The 19,232-nt window shown below is 48.2% G+C and overlaps 1 long non-coding RNA gene across 2 annotated transcripts; it reads left to right on the top strand.

Moving 5' to 3' along the window:
- Positions 1-1,146: 1,146 nt before the first annotated feature.
- On the top strand, positions 1,147-17,812 carry LOC310903950. Of its 2 annotated transcripts, XR_014587954.1 has the most exons (5): positions 1,147-1,976; positions 2,281-2,508; positions 14,325-14,514; positions 16,121-16,196; positions 16,631-17,812. It is a non-coding gene; the product is annotated as an uncharacterized lncRNA (long non-coding RNA). The 2 variants fall into 2 exon arrangements; XR_014587953.1 differs by lacking the exon at positions 14,325-14,514.
- The last annotated feature ends 1,420 nt before the right edge of the window (positions 17,813-19,232 follow it).

Genomic DNA, 19,232 nt, shown 5'->3' with positions numbered 1-19,232 from the left:
ATGAGACATGCTCCATTTTTCAGATGGGCAAAAACTGGCCAGAGATATTAAGCACTGGCTGCTCTCAGATCCCCTTGAGTCAATCCTGACTTGCTTCCCCATGGTTCTGAGGTCCCTGCTCTGTGTTTTTATATTAGCCTTTGAAAGCTGCCTGCAGCACTTGCAATTAGTAGGCACACTGGTGGAGGAGTTGGTGGCACACCAGGGTCAGAGCTCAGGAGCTCTGGCCTTCTAGCTGCTCTGCCGCTTGCTGGGTTATATTTGGAAGCAGGGACAGCATTCCTTAGTGTTTGCACTTCAGAATTATCTTACTTTGAGAAAATCCTTTTTATTCTTTTCTTCATAAATGTCTCCTTCTGTTTCACATCTGTTCTTTGAGCACTGCCTAACCCATCAGTTTCGGTGGCTGTTTCATCCTTGCTGCTTGCCGCTCGTGGTGCACACACACCCAGCTCTGGAGCACCTCCTTCACCCACCTCATCTTCACCAGTTCTCCCACAGTGCCTACTTCTTCTTTTTACCCTTCACTGCCTGTGCCACCATCCTCCGGTTGTTCAAGGCAGCCTTTAAACACACTTCCTTTTTCTTTGAAACTCGAGCAACGCAACAAGTGTGTGCTTGGTAAGAGTTACATGGCAATGGAGAGGTTTCCCTCTCGCTCTGCTCTTTCCTCAGTGTGGCTTCCTTTGGGAATCCTGCTCATAACTTCTTGCCGTTTGCAACAGGATCCCAGGAACTGAGCAGCAGTGAGACACATCTGGGGCTAAGCTGGAACTGGAAGCCAAGTGCAGACAGGCATACTGGAGTGGAGGGGAGGGAAGCGGAAAGCTCAGACATAGCTGGACATCCAGCAAGGCCTCGCAAAGCCAACTGGCAACACCATCTTCCAGGGGCTGTCTGAAATCACAGATAAGTTTGAATCAGAAGTTTCAATGCAAACACTCATGAACTTTGAGAAGGGTCAGGTCCAGACGGGCTCCAGCTGGACTCCAGACCCTGATAAGAGAGTTCCTCCCGTGGGCCTCGAGAACATCTGAATCCTCAGCAGCCACTCGGCTGACCTCTCCTTCCCAGGTCTCCGGGCTTTTTTACCCAGTTACTAGGTCATGAGCTTGCAGGAGACCCACCCACTTGGGCCTGTTGGTTTTCACTGGTTCAGGGACATCTTTCTTTCTTCAGGGAGCTCTGCAAAGCATTTTTTCTTGCAGGAGGGGAGGAGATTCAGCATGACTCAATGGTGTTTAAGAAACAGGGGAGACAAATGAGGAGATCCTAGAGGTACTTCCTTTCTGAATAGCTCAGAGATTAGTAACGCTTTGCTGTACCTGTAAATAGTTTGTGCACAGACACGAATGCCAACAACTTCTCTGGAAAGCTGCACCTCGCTAGCCCTTGTTTTCGAAGAGCGTTTGTGATTTTTCAGCAACCACCTAGCAAAGCCAAGAGAAAATAAAAAGATCCCTGACCTTTCACTGCTCTGATTTCCTAATCATTTGGACACCTTTAATCCTCGCCTCAGTCACAGGGCACTGTTGTGTAACACAGCCACAGTCCAGGAAGGGCCTGGCACAAGACAAATGCTGGACATGGAGCATCCTTGATGCAGAAAAAGAGCTGTGCAAGGGGTGCAAAGAGGAGAGCATGTCTGGGGGCTCACAACAGCATAAGCTGTATTTATGCAGTGCTTGGGGATCGGTCAAGGCATGGAAGGTTTTTGCCTGTCACCAAAGTGGCCGTGCAGAGTGGTCAGACAAGTTGGGCAGCGAACGCATGCACATTAATATTTGCTGTCACTGAGGTTGCAAAACAAAAGCAGACAGATCATTTCAGGACTTGGCCTCCTTATCTCCACCTACCACAGCCTATAAAGTTGCATAAGAAAACAGGACAGCATAGAAAGAAATTTGAGGTGGAAACCTGAAGCAGATGCAGTGACACTGAATGGCAAAACTCCCCCCACAGAGTGGGATTTTAAGGTAATGGCAAAGTAGTCCTGTGCATGTCTCAAACCCTGACTTCAGATCCTGCCCAACTTAGGCCAAAAGAAGTTAAAATTAAGGAGGCTTCTTTTGTGGTTTGTCAAACGCTCTGTGATTATGGACACTCCAATAGCTCATTCTGCTGAAAGACTCGAGGATGTGCACCCTGCTGGAAAACTTCCTTGTTAAATGCACATAATTCCAGTATGCAAAAACTTAATGACTGAGAAAAAGAAGAAGATGTTCCCCTTGTGGTTTGGTGGTGACAAAAGGGTTAATCATCTCTCGACGCTCCCGACAGGGTCACACTAAAGCCCATGGAGCAGCACGGTGGGGACAAGCCCTGCAGACACGGGGTCCCTGCAGAAATCCGGCGTGTGGCACAGGAGACAAAGGCACTCTGAAGTACTTTCTCTTGGAAACCCTGGCTTCATTTTCAAAAAGCAAAGAGATGTTGTTTGGGAGACACGAGCATCTGCTTCGTGACTTCTCGGTGCAGGGGACAAGCAACTCGCTGGTGTCTTGCCAGGTAAGCTGCAAACAACATTAGGTCATTGCAAACAGCTTTCCTTGGGCTCCATCAGTCAGATAAGGACCGTATCACTGGCATGATGTTTGTGATGCCGAGCTCTCCTTTGCTTAAGGAAGGCCAAATGTGAAGCTCATTAAGGAGAGAACCTGAGACGCCCTCCCTAGACCAGCAGCAGCTGACTTGCTGCCGTGGGCTGGTTTAATCTCCCATTAGCTCAGGTCAAAATGAGCTGCATGGAGAAATATCTCTGTCACGACATGTCAGACCTGCAGAGCTGAGTCCCAAGTGCAAAAGCTGCTGGGGGCCACGGGGTGGTTCTGGCTCTGACTTCCCCGGGGCTGATGATGTGTTAGTGGCTGCGGGCAGCCACGGCGTGCTCTGCAGCCTCCTGCGGGCTCAGCCTGCGGGAGACAGGCGTGTGGTACAGCCTCACCGGCTTCGGAGCAGGCCCTATTTAGAGGCCATTCAAACACGGTGGTGTCCAGGAAGACGTGTAGCACCTAATAGTGGTGTAGATTAAGAGGAGATTAAAAGAAAAGTCGTGATTCAGCCGTGATTTTCATGGCGAGGAATGATGCCATGGAAAACATCAAGGAAAATGAGATGGAATGGGCTGCCATTAGCAGATTGCTTTATTTGTGGCTATTGGGTATTGCTGTTGTGCCAAATCTTAAATTTATTGGGTGCTATGGATTTCTTCATTAAAATCATATTACTGAATTGTTGTTTGTTGCAATTTTCAGTGACCCTCTCCTTAGCTGTTTTTATTTTTGCTGTATGTGTGTGTATGACCCTGTAAAAACAGGCCGGTCTGTGGGGAGAAAGTACATTTGTAGCCAAAAGTGTGCATTTTAAATGGCGTGACTGATTTTCTCCGAGTTCTCTCCTCTCTCTCCTCCATTTTGGCTTTGTGCTTCACCTCTCGGGCTGCACCGCCGTGGCTCCAAACCCTTCCTGTCCCAGTTATTAACGTTAAGCTGACAAGCTCTAAGCAAGGATTTTCAGGTGTCTTTGTACAACTCGTGCTGGCTGCTAGGTGTTCCCAGGAGGCTGCAGATCCTGGAATCTTCCACCCTGGCAATATGCCCAGCCCATCGCAACTGCGACCTTACCAAGATCTCAGTACTGGGATTTTGCAGCTGTTCAGATCTCTCCAGATACCACAGCAAATGGTTTCTGCTCTCTGAGTCAGCCGGTTGCTGCACCCCAGCCCTTTAAGGTTTTCCCACTATTCCTTACCAGAGCCACCTTCAGAGCTGGTCTCCTTGGGATGGAGATGGAGCAATGAGTGGAGTTGGGCAACTGTGTCGCTTGCCTTAGTTTGCTAATGTCAAGGCTTTTGGCAAGCTAGTCCTCAGGAAGGCACACAGGAATGGCAGAACGGTGGAGAGCTGGGATCTCAGAGCTGATGATCAGATCAGCAGCCAGCTCTGGGCACTGGCTGTGTTGTTCAGAAATCAAATCAGCCCTCTTCTCTCAAGGTAATGAGATCAGTTATCTGATGCTGCTTGTATCCAAATTGCATTCAGATAGTTTTATGCTTCACAGGCTGCTGGATCACAGCGATAGTTATACAAAGCTGGTGATGGCTGCAGGACAGAAACAGCTCCCCTGAGCCCTGCTCCTTCACACCATGCTCTCCTCTGATGCACATTCATATGCTGGAGCACCCTACAGCAACAAGCACCCATAGAGTTCAGACTGTGGCTTGTCTGATCATATCAAGCCATCAAGATTTACAGTCTCCTCTCTCTTCTGAGCAGATGTAATAATAGCAAGAGCAGAGGTTCTCACCACAGCAAGGCAAAATTTCTTTTTCAATGACATGCCCATCATCAACCCCTACAAGAAGGTTTTTCAGTTCAGAAGCTCTCGAGTACATCCCATACCATATACTCTGTGCTGCTTTTTTGCATAACACTTCCTAGCTTGTCTGTACCTAGCCCTGGGCTCTGTCAGGTTTTTTCTGTCCTCGGGACAGATCTCTGAGAACAGTATCGGTCTCAGGTGTTGCTCAGTTATAAGCAAGGAGGCAGGTTCATTATTAGGTTTCACATCTTGCATGAGGTGGGACCAAGAGGTTTGTGTTTGATTTAATGAATTTTTGCTGTGATTTGGAGCACTCAGAGAGCAGCCTGGCTGCCAAAGCAAGCTGAAACAGGCAACACTTGAGACATTCAGGTCAGGGAGCACGCTGTTAACCCATCTCAGCAGGTGTGATACCATCCTGCCACCATCCTGCACCCATCAGCTTGTAGTCCCTCCTTTTGACCCAGGGCCTCATGAGGCACAAAGCATCTCTCAGTGCAGAGAAAGCTCTGTGTTGAGACTTCCCCTGTGCTGACCTCCTGCAGGGTTTATGTGCCCGAGACCAGCAGTCTGTGCAGGGGCACGGGACCGTACCCGCTTGCAGGCAACATCTCCCAGCCACTGAGGTCCAGGGCAGAGGATGAAGAAGGGCTCATCCTTCAGCTCTTGGGTCTTCAGTTAGTCTTTCCTCCTGACTCCAAGCAAAAGGCTCTTTCCCGGAGCTGCTCCCCATGGTACTGGAATCTAAACAAACCTCCTAATTAGCTTTCGGACAAAATCAGGTTACTGGGTTCCCCCCACCACGCACACACACTTGGAGGACTGGGAGCGGAGGTTTTGGGGGAAGATAAGATGCTGCTCTGTCAATCAGAAACACCGTGAATAGCTTTTGTTATGCTTTTGTGAGGCTGTTAAGTATTTCTTGTCCCTTCTTATGACTCTTCACCATACCTTTCTGCAGATGGAAGGCACCTGGCTCTCTAGACTGCCATCCACAGACGAGCCGACGCACATGCACACACCTGCCTCAGACAGGATGAAAATGAGGCATGGCATCTATTGCCAAAGAAAGGTTTCTTCAGTACCAGAATTACTAAAACTTCCTTAAGATATGCAGGAGTGCTTCCAGATTGCAAAATGAAAATCGCTGCCCGGAATCCTGAATTCAAAGTAGGGAAATATCCCTTTAAAGAAACCCATTGGCAATATGACTAAAGGCCCTAAGGCCAAGTTGATCTTCAACACAACTCCACTGAGTCAAGAGAAATACACCAGGGATAAAGTTTGGCCTGATAGTGAAAACCACAGGCAAGTGAAAATGATTCCCACAATCAAGCTGATCTGAAAAATGCACTTAAATTTTGCCCTTAAAGGAATCATTTTCCTAACAATAATGGATAAAATGAAATGCTTGTCAAAATTATTACAAGCATATGGGGATGAGACGATCAACATTTTATGAATTATTTCCTTCAGCAGCAATATGTTTGCTTCATTCTTTAGCCATTCTTCTTTCTTTAATTCCAAAGCTTGTGACCTTCCTGCTGGCTCTTCTAGATTTACTACCTGCCCTGTTCATTCTTGGCTTGCTAGAGCCACACAGATGATGTGTTTTGGATGCTTAATCCCAGCTTTGCCACTGTGTTAATGTGGCATTTTGTTGAGTATTTTTCGGGCCAGTATCCTTCGAGTCCATCTCTACTAGTTCATCAATACTTGAACTGACCCCCAGGCAATGCTAAGGGTAAGTATCTGATACTATCTCCCAGGACTGAGTTCCTGGTTCTCAGCTTAACACCTTACAAGGATACCTAAGCAAAGATGCTGTTTAGAATGAAGACAAAACTTTCTCAGAAAGCTGTTTTGGAATGTGGGACTTGCTTCCCAAGAGAGGAGAATGAATGACCACAGAATTAATCTCTTTCAAAGCTCTGTCCAAAACTCATTTGTTGTGTTTAACTTGTTCTCAGCAAGTCCTAAACATACGCTCAGAAACAAAGAGTGGAAAACTCAACTGTAGTTGTTCACAAAGGCAAACAAAACCCAAACAGGAGCAACTTGCCAGTGTGCTGAAAAGGTCGCTACCAAAACAAAACAAAACAAAACAAAACAAAAACTTCTATAAAATAATGATTTTTTTCACTTAAAGTACTGAAAAGAGAAAAAAAAAAAGAGAGAGAGAGAAAGGAGAATATACAGAGTCTTTTTTTGGATGTTTATCAGCTTGGGAGGGGTTACCAAGAACTCCAAGGCTTTTTCATTGGCTTTTTCACCCTCTTGTACCTTCCAAGAGGCATCAGGCCATCTGAATTACATTCCTCTTCCTCAGTTATGTAGTTCTCAGTCCCAGAATTCATGGTTGTGAGGGAGGGCTGGAGACTCCTGCCTGATCCCCAGCACTTCAGGTATTCACAGATATCGCTCCCGCACCTCTGTGTTTAACTCATGTTTGGCAAAGTACAACGTGATCTAAATCAGGCATCCCAGGAGGGCAGCCAGCTTGGATTTGAAGGCATCACGAAATGTGAATCCTATCCTGGACCTGGAATTCTTCCCAAAGATTAAGCATCTTCACTGATAAAATGCATGCTACTTTCTTACTCGAAATTACCAAGCCGTAGTGTGCTTGTCATGGGGCCAAAGACCCCTTTCCTCCAGCATCGCTTCCTGAAGGTGCTTGCACACTGTCATAACATCACCTCTCACTTTGCTTTTGAATAAATTTAGCAGATTGAACTCCTCAAGTCTCTAAACTTCCTTTTCAAAATGCAGAGACCAACAATAACAGGGAAAATACTTGTCTGGTTAAGACTGGCTGTAAGCAGACCTGGTCCATACTGCAGTTGACCGTTCTTCTGTTCATCCATCTGGAGCTCCTGGGAGGCCCCTTAGCCCCAGCATCACACTGGAAACACAGGTTGGGCTGCTTGTCCTCAGCATCCTTTCCCAAATCCTGGCCTTGCTTTCCAAGATATGGATTCTCCCTCTGTGCAGGTCGACTTGTGTCCCTTGCTCCTCCACACGGGGCTGTCACACTGCCCAGTGACCTGGATCTCTCCACACCGCTGCCCCGGCCTCTTCGTCGGTTGCTGCTCTGCCTGTCTGGTGTCACTTGCAGGTTTTGGCAGCCCTCGTTGTGGCTCACCTTCCACACGTTGATAAAAGCATTGAAAATTATTCGATGCCCTATCAGTCCCTGAGGCTCTCCTCTGGTAATGTGTCCTGGGACTGCTCATTTGCAAGGTCTTTAACCTCACTGGTCCCTAAGCCACAGAACATGCATGCTATTGATGTTGGATATCCTTACTTGTTACTAGAAAGTGCTAACTCAATCACCTTGCCAAAATCTGTCACATCCACGGACCTGCTTTTCCCAACCCAACTTTTAACCTCTCCAGAGAATGCAGAGTTGTTTGAAAAGCTTGGTTTTGATGTGAAAAGGCTGAGCCAACTTCCATGAATAATAGCCACAGCTTTTAACTCTGCTCAGCTCAGTTCCCCAGCAGCTTTTCCACCATGTTGTCTACAACTGGTTTCATGCTATTGTGTACTACAGTTTTGCTTTACAACCTGTTTGTGCCCTTGTGATTTGGAAGATGCTGTGTTCCACTCTCCCATCATCCATCCTAAGTGAGCCAGGTAAGGTCTGAAATGGGCAGAAATGCTCCAGCGTGATGCAGCTGCTGTTTACAAGCAGAGGTGGGGGGGTCTGCGCTCGGAATAGTGTGGGAATTTTCCTTTTTCCTTTTTTAACCACTTTTACTCCTCATCAAGTGCTTTCAGACCCAGCCTCAGGCTCAATTTATTTTTGAAAGGCCATTTATAGCCGCCGTGTCTTAAAACAAAAACAAAAACAAAAAAAGAAAAAAAGAAAAAGGCTGCTGATCTTATTTTTAAAGAAGAAACCATGCACACGCTGGCTCTGTAGCAGTTTGCTCACTTCTTGGTGTCCCACAAGATCCTCCCCGCCGTGATAGCAGCGTATCGCCCCGCTCCCCTTACCGAGCTTATATAACAGCGCGGGGTGGAGGCTCTGCTGCTTTCGAGGCTGAAGCACGGCGAGCAACAGCTTCACAAAATTACCAGAGCTGGGAGTGGCCCGCTTTGGAGTAACCCACCTGAACTTCCAACTTGTTGCACCCTTCGGTTCGATAGTTTTTGTGTTCACAAACATCTGTAATGGGCGCTGGAGAAATGTTTCTTAAGCAACCATCTGCCTGCATCCAAGCACCCAGATTTTCCTTTTGGCTCTGATTTGGTGCTTCTTCCTGTTAGTTTTCCTTTCCAGCTGTTCTGATAATGCAGCACTTTAAATCAGCAGCCTCTCCTCTTGAATTTGTAAGCATTTACTGAGCTGTTGTTTGGTTAAGGGACCAGACAGAGACGTACACCAAACAGGAAGGGATATGGTGGGTTTGTGGTCAGAGCACAAGGCTCTGAATCAGGAAATGATCAGAATCAACTTCGAGAGATGGGTCCAACCCGCAAAGCTCAGTTCTGCATCTGCTTCTGCACCGAGCTCCGAGTACCCTGGTATTTAGGCTGATTTTGTTTGTGGCTGCTGCGTGGGGCTCACCTCTTCTTTCCCTGGATTTCCGCAAAGCAAGCGTTTATTAAAGGCAGATCGCCAGATTGCAAGGAGGCTCAGTGCAAAATTATCTAACCGAGTACCTTCCTGGTGGTGAAACAGTTTGGACCCTGTGGACATCACTTGCCTTGCAGGTGTCGGGGGAACTTTCCCAGCTTGTCTCCCTAGACGTGCTGTGCACACACAGCCTTAGCTCATCCCCGAGCTGGAGGGAGGCAGCCCCAAAGCCGACGGCATCCCTCTTCTCTGAGCTACCCGTGTGCATCGAGCCGCAGCTATCTGCGAGGAGCAATAACAAATTCCATCCCCGCTGAACAGCACCACAAATGATGTACAATATCTGATTCCCAGATGGCAATGTTAAGAACAGAAGGCAACATGTCTGGGAAAGTACCTGGGGCATACCTGAACAATAGAAATAATAGAGATGTAAGAAGAAGATAGATCTTTTCTTTTTTTTTTTTTTTTCTGATATATGCATGCCTTGTGATCACTCAGGAAACAAACAAACACCTTTTTTTTTTTTTTTTTTTTTTGTCAAGCAGGAAACAGCCTGAATGAATAGAAACACTGTCAGAGGTCTAGAGTAAAAGACTTGAAATAGGTGAAAGGTTGGTAGCATGAGCAACGTGCCAGGCTTGTCTGCTCCCGATGTCTGTGTTGTGCATCACGTGAACACATAAATCCTTGGAATCCCTCACCATTTGTTTGGATACCAGCAGGTTGAGTGTGCATCTACCTCGCCGGTGACTTGAAGGATTATTCTTATAAGACAGACTCCCCCTGCTAGGCTGCTTGCACGCTTGGGAATACACGAGGCTTGGGATGGGTATTTATGCACAGGTTTTATTCTAGGCCCACTGAGGAAAAGGACTTAGGAAACAGGACTGACATGAGGAAGAAGTGGCTGCCTTTTCTCAGATGTTCCAGCAGCTGAACATCCTGCAGAACAGTGAAGTCAGTGAGTGTTTTCCGAGATACCAGTGCAAACAGCAGTGAGTTGGGGATACCACCCCGATGAGCAGCAGGCAGCTTCATGCAAGCGCACCAGCTCTGCCTCTCCAGTCTCGCCCCGCCTGCATTTGTTCCTCCTTTGCCTGATGGCACATCTCCCCCACACAATGGCATGTAAAATCTAATCTCTACTGAAAGCTCTGCAGGGCAGGAACTCACACATTCAGATCCAAATAGGCTACTCATGCCTTTTTAATTTCACTGGATCAGAATAACAACAGCAAGGAAATAAAGTAACAGCCAAAGAATCAAGTCAGCGCAGTGAAACAGGTCCCTTCCCTGCCTTACGAGTTACATCCACACCACCCCAATGCTAGCGGGAAGTCTTCTAATCACAATCAGTAAATCTTTCCCTTTTAAGCATCCCAGAAAGCTCTCAGCCACCAAGCAGTGGCCACTGATGTCCACTAATTCCCAAAGGCACACGGACCAGCACCACGCTGAGAAGCATCCGAGGGCATGAGGGGGCCGGGGAGCCCCTCTGTGCCTGCCCATGGTCTGGGAAGAGCGAGCCTGGGGTTGGTGCACTCCCACGCACATCTGCACCCCGGGCTGGCACGATGCTGATCTCCCCAGACATCAATCCTGCTGCCATCTGGATGACAGATCTTGCACAAGAGCCGTGCCATTACATAAGGCCGGGGCTGTTTACAACTTCCCGCCCAGCGCACGCCCGCCGTGTGCTAATCAGAGCGGTTCGTAGTCAGTCCTGGAGTAAACAAACGCGGCTTCACCAGAAAACACGGCACCACACCTCTTCACTCCAGGTGTGCGTTTTGGCCCACTATCTGTTTCTGCATAGTGATTAGGGACTGGTATTTAAGACAATTTCTTAACAGGACCTGGGATCGGTGGTTTATCTCCTCATTAGCTTGGTAATGTCATTAATTAAGGTTATGTCAACGGACATGATGCCACAGCAGATGGGTGTTATCAGCGGCAACAGCCTTCCAGGGTTTGTGTTCGCAGCCTGCCTACCACGATGCGCCATTAGCATCCTGCCCAAGGTGGGGACCTGCCCTTTCCCCACGCTGCTGCTGAGAGCCCTCTCCGCAGTCAAAGCGTCTTGAGGCAGGCTCCAGAAATCCCCTCAAAAGTCCCTGTGCTCCCAAACCGTCTCAGAGTGGGGAACCATGAGCACGGGGGGAGTTACGGAGGGGTGAGGAATGGACACGGGGGCTGTGTCCTCTACCTTGCCCACCCTGCCAGCGGTGCTCCCAATGGTGTGTGCCCCAGGCAGGCAGCAAAAGCAGCCTTGTGGCCTCTTCCTTTGTCCTCCTGCTCCTGGGGCTGGGCTTCCTCATGGTCCTATGCAGCAAGATTAATGCCCTAAGCCCCCCCGAACCACTTCTGAAGGGCAGGGATGGTCCCGGTGGTGCTGCACAGCCCGCAGGGCCTCGGGCCGCGGTGCTGATCCTGGTGGAGGAATGGTGCTGTCGTCACCTCCTGCCTCCTCCTTTTGCACCTAACGCGGCTGCTCGTTCGGCTGGCTCTGCATTTCCAGCCGAGAAAATTAGCACGTTAGTGAGAGATGTGGTGGACTCTGTCCCGTGGCGTTAACAGCAGGGCTGGGTACTTCAGAGCAAACCGGCTGGCAGGGCTGGCAGGAGCTGGGCCCAGGCCTGCAAGTAGGGCAGTCGTGATGTTAGATTTAAAGCAGGCATGTCACGAAATCCATGAACCTGTGAATTGTCAGGCTTCAGAAGAGAAAAGCCAGTGAGTTTAGCCTGCTCACTCACACGATACTCTTAGAGGTAGCAGGAAAGTGTGAAGACCTTTTGGAAACCTTCTTCTTTCTCCTCTTCTACTCCAGAGGATGTAAGGTTAAGTCAAACAAGGGGTCCAAGTCCTGCCCTGGTCCTGTACAGAAGCCCCAACATACCCCAAAGCCTCGGTGCACTTTAAATACACGTCAACAGTAGCATGTGCTGGCCAGCAGCGATTTTAACAGCGGTCCTTCAAATGAATGCAGTTTTAGTTGTTTTCCCCGGTTGTTTGAGGTCACCGTTCCCCCGCCCTTGTTAATAAAGATGTGATTAATGACTTTTGGCAAAGAAGCCACCTGAAAGAGCCAATGCTTTAGGAAAAGCAAAACCAGTTTTCAGGTATTTTCTTTAAGGTTCATCTCAGAAACACACAAACACATTTCAAAGCGTTCGTAAGACACACTTGACACCCCCTTTGCCCTGTCTCCACCCCCGGCAGACACACTGCCATTCATAACCCACGTAATTATTTTCCATCTACCTGGAAGGGAGCACGGGGAGCAGGGTGGGCAGCGCAGAGCCGTGCTTGCCACGCTTCCCCAGGCGGCAGCAGTGGCTTTGTGCTTGCTCTCCCCGCACTGAGCAGCACCTGAAACTCCTGGGTGAGGCCCCAGAGTCCCTCTTTAAATAAATCGCTGTGGTAAGGGAAAAAGAGAACGATTAGAGTCGTGTCCTCTGAGAGTGCTGGGCTCACGTTTTCAAGCTTTTTTTTTCTGTGAATGGTGAGGCTCGGAAATGCAGGCAGTTAAACACAGGGACGGCACAAGGTGAGGGTTTCACAGCCAGGCCCAGGGCACCAGAGTGGGGCCTTGAGGGAAAGCACCAAAAATTGGGATGCTGGTGAGAAGTGCAGTACAAATTTAACAATTAAAGGAGCACTGCCTCCACTAAGCACACACTTCTAGACGGGCCATGGCTCATACAAAAGCTTCACATAGCTTAGATTTCCCAACAGGCGCTTCAACCTTCATGTCGGTGAGGTTTAGCCTGCACCACGGGGGCCAAAAGGGATGTCTGGGAAGGGGTGGCTGCTGCCTGAGGATGGGGATGCACAGAGCCAGCGATGCTCCTGAAGGCTCGTACACTAGGTTTTAATCAGTGCTGTGAATTAGCACCACAAGAGCTAGGACCAAAGCAGAGATGCTTGTGTCTCAGACCATGAGGGTGCAAGACACCTGTGCCACAAAGATCGCACCAGCCCCTTTGCCAAGCTCTGAGGCTACGAGCCCACCTGTCTGAGGCATTACATGCACTGTGTGCTCTCATCATCTGCAGCATCTGGATGGAGAGCTGGGGACGGCTCTCGGGTGCCTCGGTCCAGGCACAGGAACCCCACGTGCCTCTTGTCGTGCTCCATGGGGCCACTTGTGCAGCTTTGCATGGGGAAGCGGTGTCTGCAGCATGAAACATGCTGCGCCCACGGCAGCACGTGGAGCTTGGCAGGACCGGTGTTTTTGCAGCTGCAGGAAACTGTACCGGGGAGAGCCAGTTTGAATGGATCTCTGACATTTTATAATCCCTTGGAAAGAAAGGAGCGAGTGCTCCAGTGCGAGCTTGTTTCCAAAGCTGAAGCAAATCCTTTAAGTTAGCAGGACACTCTGTGTAGAGAAGAGAATTTCCCGTTGCTGTGTGCTTTCCCCTGCAGGCACCGAAGTGGCTTAAAGCACCGCTAAACCCCAGGCAAGCAGGAGCAGTGTCTGCAGGCTTGCCACTGGGGTTCTGGACTGGCCCAGTCTAAGCAAATGGTGAACTGGCAGTGCTCACAAGAAGATCCTGATCCATGTGCTGAAGCTTCCCCAAAATTGCTGTGGGTGGCTCTAATTATAACCTGTGTCCTACCGCCTCCCCTTCCTGCGAGTAGGAAGGAGCCCAGCTTTCTTGTTACACTAGCCGCCTGCCCGTTACCAGGTCAAGATTGCTGCTGGGATAAGGACTTTCCATTTGCTTGCAGCACTGATGTCCTACTTGGCAGCACGCGCCTCATTCCTTCAGCCCTACAAAGGGAAGAGCCCCGAGCAAGGCAGGTTTGCAGCTGGCTTAGCAACACGGCTGCTCTGCATTCCTGTAAATTTCCAGGTTCAAGTGCAGTTTGTTCTTCTCTGTTGACAAGCCAAGTGGACATCTCAGTCCCCTTCATCCTGCTGCAGAGCCTTTGGGAAGGATGATGGGGCCTGGGAGAAGCAGCAGCTCCGGAGCTGGGTGCAGTGCTGCAGCAAGGCAAGCGGTTCAGTGATGGAGAGGAGATGATCAGGAGCCATGCCATCCGCCCACCTGCAGACTTCCAAAGCAAGAGAGAAGCTTGCTCTTGAGGTTTGAGGTGAAGAGGTAAGTACTGGTGTAGATCCAAGTCCCCAGGGCTAGCCTGATTTATTTGGCAGTCCAGACAGTCCATACTTCCAGCCTTGGATGTGTTGACTCTATTTTTATTTATTTTTATTTTTTAAACATATGCCTCATTCTTGGGTTCCCGTTACTTTATTCCAAGTAAGGCTGGTGTTTCTTCATTGTTTTCTCCCATGCATGATTGACATTAGCAGGAAGGAAACCTGGAAACTATAGGAACTGTTCTCTGCACTGAGGGAAGGTGCCTCGTATTCTTCTGAACCTGACCCCATTGTTTGCTGCTGCACCCACAGGCACGTTCTCTGCTGTGCACTGCAAGGATCAGGGCATCCTCACCCAGGTTCGGGCAACGGTCACCAGCAGGACTGCAGGGCTGGCCCCATTCCCATTCAAGTCAGCATGAGTTTCACACCTGGTTTGACTGGGAGCAGAATCAGGTCCCTCATTCAACTATATAAATAGAAAGATTTGATTTCAGCACAGGTGGGTATCAAGTTGCTCTGATGCTTTTCCCTGATTTCATTAGCGAGGCGATTTGTGTTACAAGGAAAACTTGTTCTGAAGCTGTCATTATTTACCTGAAATGCATCTGCACTTTGAAGTAGGCTCTGGAAACACAAACAGAATGAAATTCTCCATAAAGTAGAGGTGGAGAGGCTTTTTCTGAGGTTTGAGACTGTTGGGTTCCCTCTGTGCTGGAATGCAAAACGAATGCCCTAAATTTAATCACGCACCAGGCTTTTTTTGCATTCATGACTCGAGAATGAATTCAGTCGTAAAAAGAAATGCAACTGACACATTTGGCATGCAAAACAACCATTGTTTTTGCCAGGGGGTTTCACGTGCACGTGTGTATGTGTTTATCTGTAAAACAGCTCAAGAGCATTCATGGAAGACTTGAGCAGTGGAAACACTGGCTGCAGCTCTCCAGAAGAAGTCAGCATCCAGCCGTGGTCGTTGGTCTCCCTACAGATCCTCCAGATCCTGCTCCAGGGATTGACCTGGCCAGATCCGGTCTAAAATCACAGAAGAACACAGTGATCCCAGACTAATAACTGAAATAATTTAATAACTAATTCGCAGGCCACTAAGTTCCATGAGCTCAGACTTGGTGCGTGCACCTTGTTTTGCTGCGCCGCTTTCTTCCCAAATGAATGGTGCGATACAAGTAGCAGCAGCTTAGTGCCGAGTGCCTAAAAAAAGGTGTTTGTTTCCATCGCAGCGCTTAGCTCATTGTTCCTGCCACTTGTCCTGTTGACTGCCTCCTCAGGAAGGCCACGCTCCCGGCAGCCAGGAGCTCCTGCCTGCTCCCTGCTGCTCCGCCGCCAGGTTCCTAAATTCAAGCTTTTTGTTTCCAGTGTCTCCTTCTCCCTGTGGGAAAAAAGAGGTGATTTCTTACTTGTCTCACAGCGGTCTTTTGGTGACTTTTAGTGCTTTTGAAAGCTGCTTATGGTTCCTCAGATGGTACCAGAGGAACACACCGGTATAACTGGCAAGAGACACAGGGATTCTGGTGTGCAAGCTGTCATGAATGTGACTTTCCTGAGATGTGCAATAAATTACACCACCCCACATCTTCTGGCCACTGAAGGCTTAGCTGAAATTCCCTTGCGTGCTACTCTTGAATGAAAACACCAGCAGGGTCTGGTATGACACCATTTACACCTGAATCATTTGGGACAATCTTGTGAAGAATGGGCTCTCCCAGAGATGGAGGTTTGCTTTCCACTTCACTTCTTCCCCTGGTGCTGCGGTTTTCCCCAGAGGGACACAGGCAGGAACAAACCCCTGGGGGCTGCCGGCTTTCCAGGCAGGGTCCTGCCTCTCCTGCCTCCCGCAGGCTCCTGTCGAAGAGCGAGAGTTGAGTCAGTCTCCATGCTCCGCTTCAGTCGTGTGTGGCTTCCTGAAAGCAAGCATTGAGATATGCAGCCCGATTTGTTTTTTTTTTTATTATTGTTGTTGTGTTTTTTTTTTTTTAATTTGCCCACCAGATCCGGAACTGAAACCATCAATTCATTTCACTGAAGATCTTGTTCTTGACTCAAATCAGCAGTAGCTTCCTCAGCTAACACCAGGTTTCTCCCCACAGAATCAGTTGTCCCGGCTCCTGTGGGCCTGAAGGTACCTGTTTTGTGGTATGAGAGAGTTTTGTTATTCAGAACAAGGTAAGAAGCTTCCCTAGACACTCAGTACCCATCTTTATGTCCCTTCTTGGAGACCCATTAACCCCGTAGCCATGTGCCAAGGTGGAAGACGGGAGGGCTGAGAGCAGGAAATATGGGGAAGATCCACCTGAAATCATCATTTCCCATCCTGACTCCCAGGATGATCAACAAATGACTCCCACAATCTCCAACCATTTCAATTTCAGATATACTTTCCAGACCGTGTTGCTATCCCCTTCCACAACCCCAGCTTGTGTCTGTCCATGGGCTGCATTCCCGAGAGCACCAGGAAGGGGTGGACACCACAGGGGGATGCCACGGGAAGGGAAGGAGCTCTGCTCTGCATTGGTCTTGTTGTGCTATGTGAAACAGTGATGGTGCTGCCCCGAGCTCGAGCAACACGAACTCTCAGTACCTGTTCTCATATCTTTCAGAGCTGTATCAAATTCCACCAAGATCAACGGAGTTTTCACACTGGCAACCATGAGTTTTGGATTCGTTTTTCTGAGATTTAAATTTTAGGAACAGGCAGGAAATTATCCACTAGGAAATCTGTTCCAATCACCCCTTTTAATGGCAGATGCTTTGGAAATGATTACGTGCTGTGTAAAGAAATATGGCCTTCTGAATTTATTCAGGCTAATTCTGAGCAAACCCAAATCTCTTTTATACTGTTCAGGCTGTGCAGAGTCTTAATGTACACAGAAATTAATTTCCAACCAACTTAACTCGCTTTTGTTCTGCCAGAACAATAGAAAAACCTGGATCTACACCATATTTTGTATTTGCTGGTCAAGAGTGTGTTTTCCTTTAACTACTGCAGTTAGAGCGATAGAGCGAGTATTAGAGTGATAGGCAGATAGAGGGATTCCCTAGGGTGGATGTAGTGATGGCTTTATTCAATGTGATTTATCCCCCCTCTTATAAAGGAATAAGCCCCATACGTATAAACACCTCTATAGCATTACAATTCCATGCACAGTGGGGAAGTTTCCTGCTTTCCCACACACAGGCACAGGCTTACAATAAACACTGAGGCCCAGATCAGCAAGCTTCTCTTTGCTTCCTACCGTGGGATGAGTTCAAAAGAAAGTAGTGGGACAGATGATTCAACTCTGATAAAAATGTGAGTTGTGACGGCCTTGACAAACTTCTTTTACCTTCCATTTGCTGCTATTTCATGCTATTCGCTACACACCTTCATGGGTTTCCAGCATCCCCAGGCTCAGTACCAACCCCATTGCTGCCGAAGGGTCTGTGTGCTGCTGGAACGTGGACTTGTCACCAAAATCACCCTCCCTGCCTTCCTGAACCCGAACGTGCATTTATGGCTGGCTTCAATAAGGAGAGCTCCAGCACATGGTTAAAATAAGGTACCTGCTCCAGTTCCCAACCACAAAACAGATATTCACCATGTGAACCACGGTGCCGCTCAGTCAAAACAACTCAAAATAAAAGCACTGCCTACTAACAGTGAGAAGGATTTGTTTGGTATAAATTACTTGGCAAATAATCCTGCACCTCAGATACATTTCAGAAAACCGTGACCTATTTCTGGATGACTTATCACACCCGTGTGTGACAAAATTCCTCCAATAAATTAGTTGTGATGAATGATTTCAATGTTTATTATTATTATTATTGTTACTATTATTATTATTATTATTATTATAACCTCCTTTGGCCACCTTAAATGTTCTGAGACAAGATGAAAGTACTGAAACTTCTAATACCTCCCTGCAGAGCCACTATTGTAGGAGTGAAAAAGAGAAGAATGGATCAGTTTTTAGTAAAACCCATGGTTTATGTAAAGCGTCTGATTCAAAACCTATTTTCTGTGTAGCTTTTTCTTGTAGACTAAAATAGTAGGCTGCATTCAAACTAGACTTTGAGCTCAGTGAAAAGGAAATGCTGATGAAAATCACGACTCAAACACCCTTGCATCATTTAATTCTATTTGTTTTATTGGTGAGATACAACCTGGGCCCCGTTCCATCGCTGTAGAAGTGGAGGGCAGGAGGCCAGCCTCAGGCTTAGGCAGCCGCTGGACCGCAGTCAAACCCAAGATGTGGAATTTGGACCAGACCAAAGTCCACAGAAACTTTGCCAGCAGCTTCTGCAGGGCCAGATCTCACCTTAATGATCACCTTGAGTGCCGCCCTGCAGAAAGGAGTATGTATTTGTTCTTAAAATAGGCATTCGCTGGACTGTCCAAGTTCTCCCAATGGCAGCCCCTCTTCCCCTTTCACCACTCCAGCATTCACCCCAAGCGATGGAGAGGAGCGTTGCAGCAGGTGATGGGCACCATCCACGCCCCCCTTATATGAGGATGGATGGTGGGGTTCCCCACTTCAAACCACCCACACAAAATTCATGACATCTTCCTTGGCTGCCTCGTGTTTGCGTTTCATGACTTTTGGGTCTTGACATCTCTGCAGCAATTGCAGCTTCTGAAAAACATGTTAAACACTCCTGCCAGGAGGTTCTGGCTTAACACGCCATCATCTGGGAGAAGCAAAGCTACGAGCAAACTCTATAGGCAGTGAGCTTGTGCCCACAGAGCTGCAGTGGCATGTACAGACGTCTCTGCAGAAATCACTGTCCCGCTCTCATTTCTACGATCTCTAAGTAGCTTCCCATTTTCTATATGTGAAAAATATATATATATTTATAGGTATTGGGGAAGTGATGACACAAACTCATCTTAACATGCCTTGCAGCGGAAAAGAGACAAAGTTCCTTGTTGTGGCTGCTGGATAAACCCCATTATTCAGTCTGGTTTGTCCCTCACGTGAGCGGTGTCACGGCACTGGAGGTGCTCAGCTTGGGCGAAGGCTGTCGCTACACCGTGCCGTGGCGCAGCGATGGTGAGACATCCCATCATGGGAGGATGGAGCCTGGCATTGAGCGGTCACAGCAAAAAGATACCTCGCTCAGGAAGCCAAAGCCGGCACCTGAAAGCTACACAATAGTCATAAAAGATGCTCAGCCTGCAATGCCTGATGAAATATGGATCAGTGTAATTGTTTCTTACGC

Source organism: Anser anser, assembly GCF_964211835.1.
Source record: "Anser anser genome assembly, chromosome: 9".
Lineage (NCBI taxonomy): Eukaryota > Metazoa > Chordata > Aves > Anseriformes > Anatidae > Anser > Anser anser.
Note: the sequence above shows the minus strand (reverse complement) of the source record. Positions and strands in the feature narration are given on the sequence as shown.